The sequence below is a fragment of the Somniosus microcephalus genome, unplaced genomic scaffold (genome assembly GCF_052327205.1).
Source record: "Somniosus microcephalus isolate GS21.2 unplaced genomic scaffold, FLI_Smic_1.0 unresolved_chr1, whole genome shotgun sequence".
Taxonomy (NCBI): domain Eukaryota; kingdom Metazoa; phylum Chordata; class Chondrichthyes; order Squaliformes; family Somniosidae; genus Somniosus; species Somniosus microcephalus.
The window spans coordinates 52,149,861-52,159,239 of NW_028225179.1; the positions used below are offsets into that span (position 1 = coordinate 52,149,861).

Sequence of the window (9,379 nt, forward strand, 5' to 3'; positions counted from 1 at the left end):
ACAGAAATAAATTGTACAGACGTGTTACAAATCAGAAAACTGCACTGGTCTAAGATCGATAACAGTTTGAAATTAAATTCATTTCCAAAGGATAAAGTTAACCCTTTCTGCCAGCTCCCACTTCATTTGCTTTTTCTGTTTATCGTTCAAGCGGTGTAAGAACATAAGAACATAAGAAATTGGAGCAGGAGTAGGCCATTCAGCCCTTCGAGGATTGCCCCGAACAGCAGATTTGGGCACTGAATCTATTTCTATTGTTGCAGGAGTTGTTCTGTTCCTCTAATAGTTCCCTCACCAGGAAAACGCCTGTTTTAACTCACAGGCATTAAATGGGCGGTTTTATTATAGGTTGGAGAGTTTCCATCAAAAAGATTTTAATAAATCTGCAAAAAGACGAGGTTAGGACTGGAACTGATAAGATGTCGATCACAGAGTTAACATCAAATTCAGGCTCATTGTCCAATGAAGCAGGAAACCGTGAACAAGAAGGATGTGAATGAAGCAATGAGGGAAGCAAGGGAGGAAGGAGGAAGGAGCTCTCGATTCAATCTTCTTTCCATTAGAGCTGGGTGAAATATTAGGCTGAAAAATTGGGAGAATTTTACCAAACAGGGAGAGAAAATATTGTCTAACTTGGGGAATGTAACATTTTCAGGCCACGTATCTTCCAACTGGATTAACAGTCCTGAGACGTTAATGTCTCACCAACCTCGAACTAACATTATTATACAAAAGGAGTCATCCAAAAATCCCTTTTATTTCAGTATTTCTGTTTCAAACGGTAGAAACAACCTTTAATAAAGTCTCTTTACCACATGTCCTGCCTGTGTTCCCAGATTGACAATGTGGAAAATGTGGAGCAGGCTTCTGGATACAAACGGACTTATATATTTATTTTACAGATTCGGCACTTCTGGGACTGAACTCCTGCTTTAAAGAATAAAATTGCCGTTTTCTTGCGATGTACTGAACAAAGGCTGATTTTCTGCCAGTTATTATTTGAAGACTTGTGGAATGTCTCCAGGCCGAGGAAAGTGGTTCTATTAAAATTTTGGAGCGCGTCCGGGATTTGGACCTGGTGCCTCTTGCATTTTAATTGTTGTGAATTCCCAAAACAAGAATCACACCCCTAGAGCAAAGAGCCACTAACCCTGCAATGCGTGTTTAATCTCGGCCATGATAATTTCACATACATAAAGCAGATATTTTAGATCAGAGACAGCGTTAAATCTCATATATTGCTCAAATGCATCAATGTGTGAATATGACATTAAATGTGTTTCAGTACAGTGGGGGGATTTAAAACACATTCGGGGCCAGTGCATTCCAAGGTAATCTTACCTGTGGTTGTCTTGCCTCCCTCCCACATGCTGCCGGTTTTTAGACCTTGTTTTATATCTGCTGCTTTGCTGGGCCAGTGCATTCGACAGGATCTGTCCTGGGACCCCAGCTGTTCACAATATATATAAATGATCTGGATCAGGGAATTGGATGCAATATTTCCAAATTCGCTGACGACACTAAACTAGGAGGAGGGGTGGGCTCTGATGAGGATGTCAGGAGGCTACAGTGCGATTTGGACAGGTTGGGGGAATGGGCGGATACGTGGCAGATGCACTATAATGTGGATAAATGCGAGGTTATCCACTTTGGGGGTAAAAACAGGAGGGTAGATTATTATCTAAATGGCAATAGATTGGGAGATGGGGAAGTGCAGAGGGACCTGGGTGTTCTTGTGCACCAGTCACTGAAGGAGAGCATGCAGGTGCAACAGGCGATCAAGAAGGCAAATGGTATGTTGGCCTTCATATCAAGGGGGTTCGAGTATAGGAATAGGGATACCTTACTACAGCTGTACAAGGTGCTGGTGAGACCGCATCTGGAGTATTGTGTACAGTTTTGGTCGCCACATCTGCGGAAGGATGTTCTTGCCATGGAGGGAGTGCAACGGCGATTCACCAGGCTGATACCTGGAATGGCGGGAATGACCTACGAAGAGAGATTAAATAGTTTGGGCTTGTACTCACTGGAGTTTAGAAGATTGAGAGGGGATCTCATCGAAACATATAAAATTATGGCAGGCCTGGACAGGCTGAATTCAGAGAGAATGTTTCCAATGGCCGGGGAGCACAGAACCAGGGGCCACAGTCTAAAAATAGCGGGCAAATCATTTGAAACAGAGATGAGGAAGAATTTCTTCACTCAAAGAGTGGTGAGCCTGTGGAATTCCCTGCCACAGAGGGCTGTGAAGGCTAATTCAATAAATATTTTCAAGAGAGAATTGGATATATTTCTGAAGGCTAAGGGGATTAAGGGTTACGGAGAAAAGGCGGGGACGGGGTACTGAACTGGTAAGATCAGCTATGATCTCAGACGAAGATCAGCCATGATCTCATTGAATGGCGGAGCAGGCTCGAAGGGCCGAATGGCCTACCCCTGTTCCTATCTCTATGTTTTCTATGTCTCACAACCCTTTCTACAAATACCCTTTCACTGCTTGACTTCTCTGTTCATTAGTTATGAATCACCTTGAGCTGCAATGGTGGTGTTTTTGACGTCAAATTAAAAGGCAGTCTATTGGAAACACGTTGGTTTCACAGTTTCTTTTGCACAGGAATGAACCTGAATCTTTCAAGATGGAATATTGTGTTTGCTGCACCAAAATAAACAATATCTTGTTATAAATGTTGTCTCATTAGTTCCCCGGTGTCAGAGAAAGAATTGTCTGATCCCCACATTTATTTCATACTAGCAGGGGAGCCTGGTGTTGCCAGGGAAATTTTGGGGTGCGCGGTGTCCGTGCCCCTCTGTGTCCCCCCTCTCTGTCCCTCTCCCCCTCTCCTTGTGCTGTCCTCTCCCTGCATCCCTCCCTCCGCTCCCCCTGCCCCCCTCACCTCCCCCTCCCCCCACACCTCCCTCTCCCTCCCTCACATCCCCCTCCTTCCCCTCTCCCTGTCTAGCGCCTGAGGCCCAGTGCCATTCTGATAGCGGCCGTCCGGGGCCTAGCGCTTGAGGCGCGGCCGGTCTGTCGGGCCGAGACGGACCAGAGCTGAGTTCCCTCATGGATTGCGTGGCTGATGGGCGGCCGCTGCAGCGGGATTGGGAGCCACAATGTGGGGGTTCCTGTGGGGATGGAGCTCCCCTGCGGGTGGCGCGGTTGACGGTCGGCCGCTGCCGATGAACCGCCCGTTACGTGGAAACTCACCTGCCGCTGCCGGAGTCAGAATGTGGGGGTTTATTTGGCTGGTAGTGTCCCTGTGGGGATGAAAACAATGGCGGCAAAGTTTAAGGAGATTGGAGCATTAGGTCCCGCCTGTGACGCACCGATTTGTCAAGCATCAGGTGAGTGAACTGCAGGATTGGTCAAGTAGCACGTCACGCAACGCTAATGAGAGGTAGGATTGGTCAAGCGCTAATGAGTGGATTTTTGATTAATTTTTAATGTTTTTTGTAGACTGTCCAAACAATATTTGTGTGACTAAAAAATAAATACAAGCACAAGAGTCCACTAGCGATAAGCTTTCTTTTGATATATCATTTGTGTAGGTACGCTCTATAACCTTTGATTGTATAGCTGGACAGACAGAGAGACAGAGAGAAAGACAGAGAGACATACTCTTAGATATATATATACTTGCTGGAGTGCCCGGCGGTGCCGAGGCTTTTTTGAGGGCATGTTGTTGTTGGAAGAGAGAGAGAGAGAGCGACTGGGGGGGGGGGAAGAGAGAGCGCGACTGGGGGGGCGGAAGAGAGAGACTGACTGGGGGGGAAGAGAGAGAGCGACTGGGGTGAAGAGAGAGCGACGGGGGGAAGAGAGAGAGCGACTGGGGGGAAGAGAGAGCAACTGGGGGGAAGAGAGAGAGAGCGACTGGGGGGAAGAGAGAGAGCGACTGGGGGGAAGAGAGAGAGCGACTGGGGGGAAGAGAGAGAGCGACTGGGGGGAAGGGGAGGGGGAGGGGAGGGAGAGGAGGGTGTAGGGGAGGGGAGGGGGAGGGGAGGGGCCAGGGGGAGGGGGAGGGGAGGGGAGGGGGGCGTTGGGAGGGGCAGGGGAGGGGAGGGGGAGGGAGGGGGGGAGGGGAGGGGGGTGTGGGGGGGGAGGGGAGGGGGTGTGTGGGGAGGAAGGAGGGGGAGGGGAGAAAGGGAGGGGGAGAAAGGGAGGGGGGGAGCTAGCAGACCCTTTCCCCTCTGCCGGCGATGGCTCCGCGGAGCTCCATTCCACCCCACGTACTGACATGTCTCAGCCCGATCCCCGCCCTCCCGAGCCCCGGCCTCCGGAGCCACGCGGTCCCGCGCACACGGCCTCCCGAGCCCTGCGATCCCGCTCTTCCGAGCCCCACGCTCGGCCTCTCCCGAGCCTCCCCCCCCCAGCTCCGCGCTCGCGCTTTCCCGAGCCCCACCCACCCGAGTCCCGCGCTCACTCTCTCCCGAGCCCCGCCCCCCCGAGCCTCACGCACGAGCTCTCCCAAGCCCTGCCCTCCTGAGCTCCGCCCTCCCAAACCCCTCCCCATGCCTGAGCCGGCTTGAAGACCAGAGAGAGAGATGCCGCCGCACAACCTATCGCGTGAGGCCCGGCCGGACTCAAGTCACGCTCCGGGCAGAAGTTGATGCATGCGCTGACTACCGCCCCGTCCGCCTTTACTAAGATGGTGGCAGTGGCAATGGCGACGCTTGGCTCAGGCCCGCCCCCTCCAGCCTTCACAAAGATTGCGGCGATCGCGGGCCTTTTGTTGATCGCGACGGGTGGTGACTAGCTCAGGCGTGGCTGGGCAACAGAGGCCCAGGCTTCGCGGCCTGGAAAAATGGTGAAAGGTAGGAAAATTATAGAGGTTAGAGAAAAGATTTACAAATTAATTAACTTTTTAAAAAAATAATTTGTGTTTTTAAAGCAACTTTTTTTTTGCTGGAAATGTAGATGTGAAAAGAAACACGCAGAAAGTGGGAAAAAGAAATGAACAGTTTGGAATCAAGATGGCGGCCAATCACCTCATCTCAGAACGATAAGGTCAGCCCACACATGCACCGATTGGCCGACCGTCATGTCACCGAAGCGTAGAATTGGTCAATCGTCCTGCCACTCGGCTCTGGCAGGGCCCGTCCGCACGCGCAACGAACCTGCCCCCGCCATGCAGCGATTGGTTGACCGTCGGGTCGCTCGACTGTACGATTGGTCGACCTGAATGTCACTCTATGCTAATGAGCGGATAATGAGAGGAATTTTGAAAGTTTTTTGGATACCGCGGGCGCAATTTTTGTCTCGCCGAAAAGTAAATACACTTCTGACCGCTCTGGAATCATAAGCTTTCTTTTGATGTAATGCACGTGTAGGTAGGCTCTATAACTTTAGAGTGTATAGCCGGACAGACAGGCAGACGGAAGGACAGACAGATAGACAGACAGACAGATCGATCCTTTTATATATGTAGATAATAAGACACAAACTCAGGTAATCATTCAGAATCACCCCACAGATTGGCACTGAGATAAATTAAGTGGGAGATACAGACAACAATGGGACACATGGCGGAATAGACAAGAGAGCTGGAGAAATACAAAATGGACTGAGACTCCAGAAGACAGTGACCGGTAGCTGATAGAGGTCAGTGAGTGGAGGTGAATTTTTTTTTCGGGATTTGGCCCCGTGGCTTAGCTGATCAAAGCGTCTGTCTAGTAAACAGGAGATCCTGTGTTCGACTTGCAGCGGGGCCTTTGTTTTATTGAATCTCTAGGGGTAAGTTTCTTCTCGTGTGAAAAGGCTAAAATTCTTTTTAATGTAACTGCAGCTGCACTGGTTCCCATTCTGGTTGAACGCTCCAATACCTGCGGGGCCTGGGTCGAATTCCACCACTGTCCTAATTTCTGGCGGTGCTGATTTTGGCCTCTTCACCAAAAATCCATCTTTTCTATGCAGTGCCGTGCGTTACTTTGTTGTAGTCAGAGCAGAGCTTCAGTAGTTGATGTGTGGCGCCGTGATCGTATAGTGGTTAGTACTCTGCGTTGTGGCCGCAGCAATCTCGGTCAGAATCCCAGTCACGGCACAGATTTTTCATCCTTCCACAATCAATAACCTTCCTTTACATTCCTCCTTCAATTTCATTGTAAATTTCCTGCAGTATTACCTTAATCTAACATTCACTTTCACCTACTTAAAACGTTAAGTGTGCTCTGCTACCACCGCTGTTCCTGGGGCACATGTCCCATTCACCCCAATCTGAGTTGGTGCTTTCAAACCAGTCGATATACTTAGACCTGCGGGACCTCTCGACAGACAAGCACTGCGAAAGCAGGGCAGGCATTTGGAACCAAAGCAGCCTGATTGTACAAGAAAATTCCTCGGGAAATGAAGTGCACTGGGGAGGCTAACTGAAAAAATGGGTTTGTTCACCTGGTAGTTGCCGCTTTTCCCTAAACAGTTGAGGGGCGTGAGCGATGGGAAGCGCTACATAGCTGCGGATGAAGGGTGAAATATGCAATTTTGACAAACTGGCTACCAAAAATGAAAACGGACGCTCAGTCGTTATCAAGGAGAGTGAGGGACGCTCCGGATGTAAAAGACAGGGTAAGGGACGCTCCGGATGTACCAGACAGTTGAAGGGACTCTCCGGATTTACCAGACAGAGTAAGGGACGCTCCGGATGTACCAGACGGTTTAAGGGACGAGCCGGATTTACCAAACAGGGTAAGGGACGGTCCTGTTGTACCAGACAGGGTAAGTGACACTCCGGATATATCAAACAGGGTAAGGGACGCTCCGGATGCATCAGACAGGGTAAGGGACGCTTCGGATGTATCGGATAAGGTAAGAGACACTCCGGATGTAACAGACAGGGTAATGTACGCTCCCGATGTACCAGACATTGTAAGGGAAGCTCCGGTTGTATCAGATAGGGAAAGGGATGCACCGGATGTACCAGACAGGGTAAGGGATACTCCGGATATAATAAACAGGGTAAGGGATGCTCAAGAGGTTCTGGAGCGCGTAAGGGATGCTCAGGGCCAATCAGACAGAGTAAGGGACACTCAAGAGGTATCAGAGAGTCTGATGGATGCAGATTTATTACTTTCTACAGCTCACATTTTCTAATTATCAATAAAAGCAAAAGTTGAATCCTAATGTAACAGATGGTCTGCCGTGTCCCACGTGGGGGCAATGAGAAGGTAGAATGGGGCCGGAGTGAACATTTACAGTGCTCAGAAATACATTTATAACTGGCATAAATTCCCCCACTCAATACATTTATAAATAATACAGATACATCTAAACATATTTGTAGCGATCAGAGGTGCAAAAGCATTTACAACTAATACAATAGCAACTCACCAATACATTTGTATCTAATATGGACACACACAAATATACTTACAACCATCACTACTGATTGTTTGCTAAAAAAAATACTTTAATTGTTTGTCTTTAAAGCCACAATATTTACATGGTAATTTGCACTGACCTTCCTCCAAAGCCGCTGGAGACTGATGGAGAATGATTTGGGGTCTAAACGATCATTTCTTAGGCGGATTCGAGCAACTTTTGAGCGCAAGTCCAATATTAGAAGTCGACATTAAAAATGGCCTCACGCGGAACCATTCGCAAATGTCAATCTACAATCCCCAAAGCGAGATTCATACCCCTAGACTAAAGACTCACTCTGTCTGGAATACAGGCCCAGTCAACTGGTTATCAAACGGAAAATCAAATGGATTTGTCATGTATTGTCCATTGCATTTTGTCTGAAAAGTGGGCCCGCAGTTCCATTCTGGTTCCAAGCCCTCTTTTTGCTGTCGATTACTTGCCCGGAATGTGCTTGGAGAAGTGTTGGAATCGAGGCACAGCCCTTCCCACGGTCGCTTCCTCTAAATCTCCGTCCAGGATTTTCACCAGTGCAAGCTCCATCAGCTTGAGCTACTGTTTAATTTGTTCTCGGCATTAACTGTGCTGATCCTTTAACTTGTTCCACTACACGGCATCTCCAAATTTGTCGATTGCACCTCGAGGGCACTTTTCATAGGTAAACCTGCAACATCTGCCAGAGAAAGATTCAATTTCAGCGTTTCCAACAACGAGTCGACAAGTATCAACCTCGACATCCTCACCTACACGCTGCAGATGCAAATCTCTGCGCTCCTCTGCTTCAGTGACATTTTTTGTTTCGCAGCGATGGGCAGTTTACACTCTCTGAGGCTGCAATCGCTGTTTTCCGCCGGCAGTAGGCGCTTGGAGAGAGCGGGGCCGGACAGGCAGCCTGAAGTTCGCTGCTGTCGCGGCCTCTCTCACTCCGGGAGCTGGGTAACAGCAAACAAACTCATGGGTTTGTTGCCGGGTCTGAAATGCAGCTCCGAACTGTTGCTATTGACCGAGGCAGCGCTGCAGGATCCTGTAACGTTATCTCACACTGTCGGTATTTCTGTACAGTTTGAGTGTGTACAGAACTGTATAGAGAAAAGGAGAATACCGCACGGCTGTTAATGCATTTTATTGATCTCTACCTACAAGAGATGATCGAATTAGGGACCTGTTGTACTTTAGACGGAAGTGATAACCGCTACACTTCAGAAACTGCTGTTCCTTAAATAATTAGAGAAGCAGCTCAGAACAGCAATTGTCGTCTGCAAATACTCTTACCCTGCGATACGGGTTCCATTGCATGTCAAGGAGTGAACTTTAAGAAAACTGTTAATACTATTAAGTAAAACTCATTAGACTGTGTCAAAAGTTTGTTGTTATCGTCATTAATCACCGGGTAACTCACATGGTTACCGAATCATGGACAAAAGTTTAAAACGTTTCTTGCGTTTTGCATGTGATGAATTTTCATCGGTTCTCATTTTGCAGACCGTATTACAGGAGTTGGGTAAAAATGTTCTGTGTTTATGGCACCAGGATCTGGTGCAGCCGTTGTTAAATTCACCAGCTCGCTAACACATGAGAAATCACCTGCTTCACTCTTTCATATAAACCCAGCCAATGCACCTCAATTAAACAACATTGCGCCCCCGCACGATTAGACAACCTGAAATGTGCAAGTAAATGAGCACGGATAACTAATACGCATCAAGCGCAGCTCTAGTGGCGCAATTGGTTAGCGCGTGGTACTTATATAACAGTATAGCTTCGGGGAAATGCCGAGGTTGTGAGTTCGAACCTCACCTAGAGCAGCCAATGTTTTTGCTCTTAGTTTCCTGAGGCCCACCGTGTTGTAATAACGGATGGGAGTTTTAAAGGAGCCCTTCAGTGTTACTTATTGACAGGAGGGAAGGATGGGGCCAGCGCAGGGAAACCCAATGCAACTTCGAGCCCAAGATCGGCGGCTGGTTGGTCTGGAGATCTGATTCTCGCTCAAGGGATTTCGCTACTTAAAAAGGCGAGAGGTCCAGGGATCTC

General features: G+C 48.5%; 1 non-coding gene across 1 annotated transcript; it reads left to right on the top strand.

The window, feature by feature from the left end:
* The first annotated feature begins 9,058 nt into the window (after positions 1-9,058).
* Positions 9,059-9,153, top strand: trnai-uau (transfer RNA isoleucine (anticodon UAU)). Its single transcript has 2 exons — positions 9,059-9,096; positions 9,118-9,153. It is a non-coding gene; the product is annotated as a tRNA-Ile (tRNA).
* Positions 9,154-9,379: the final 226 nt, after the last annotated feature.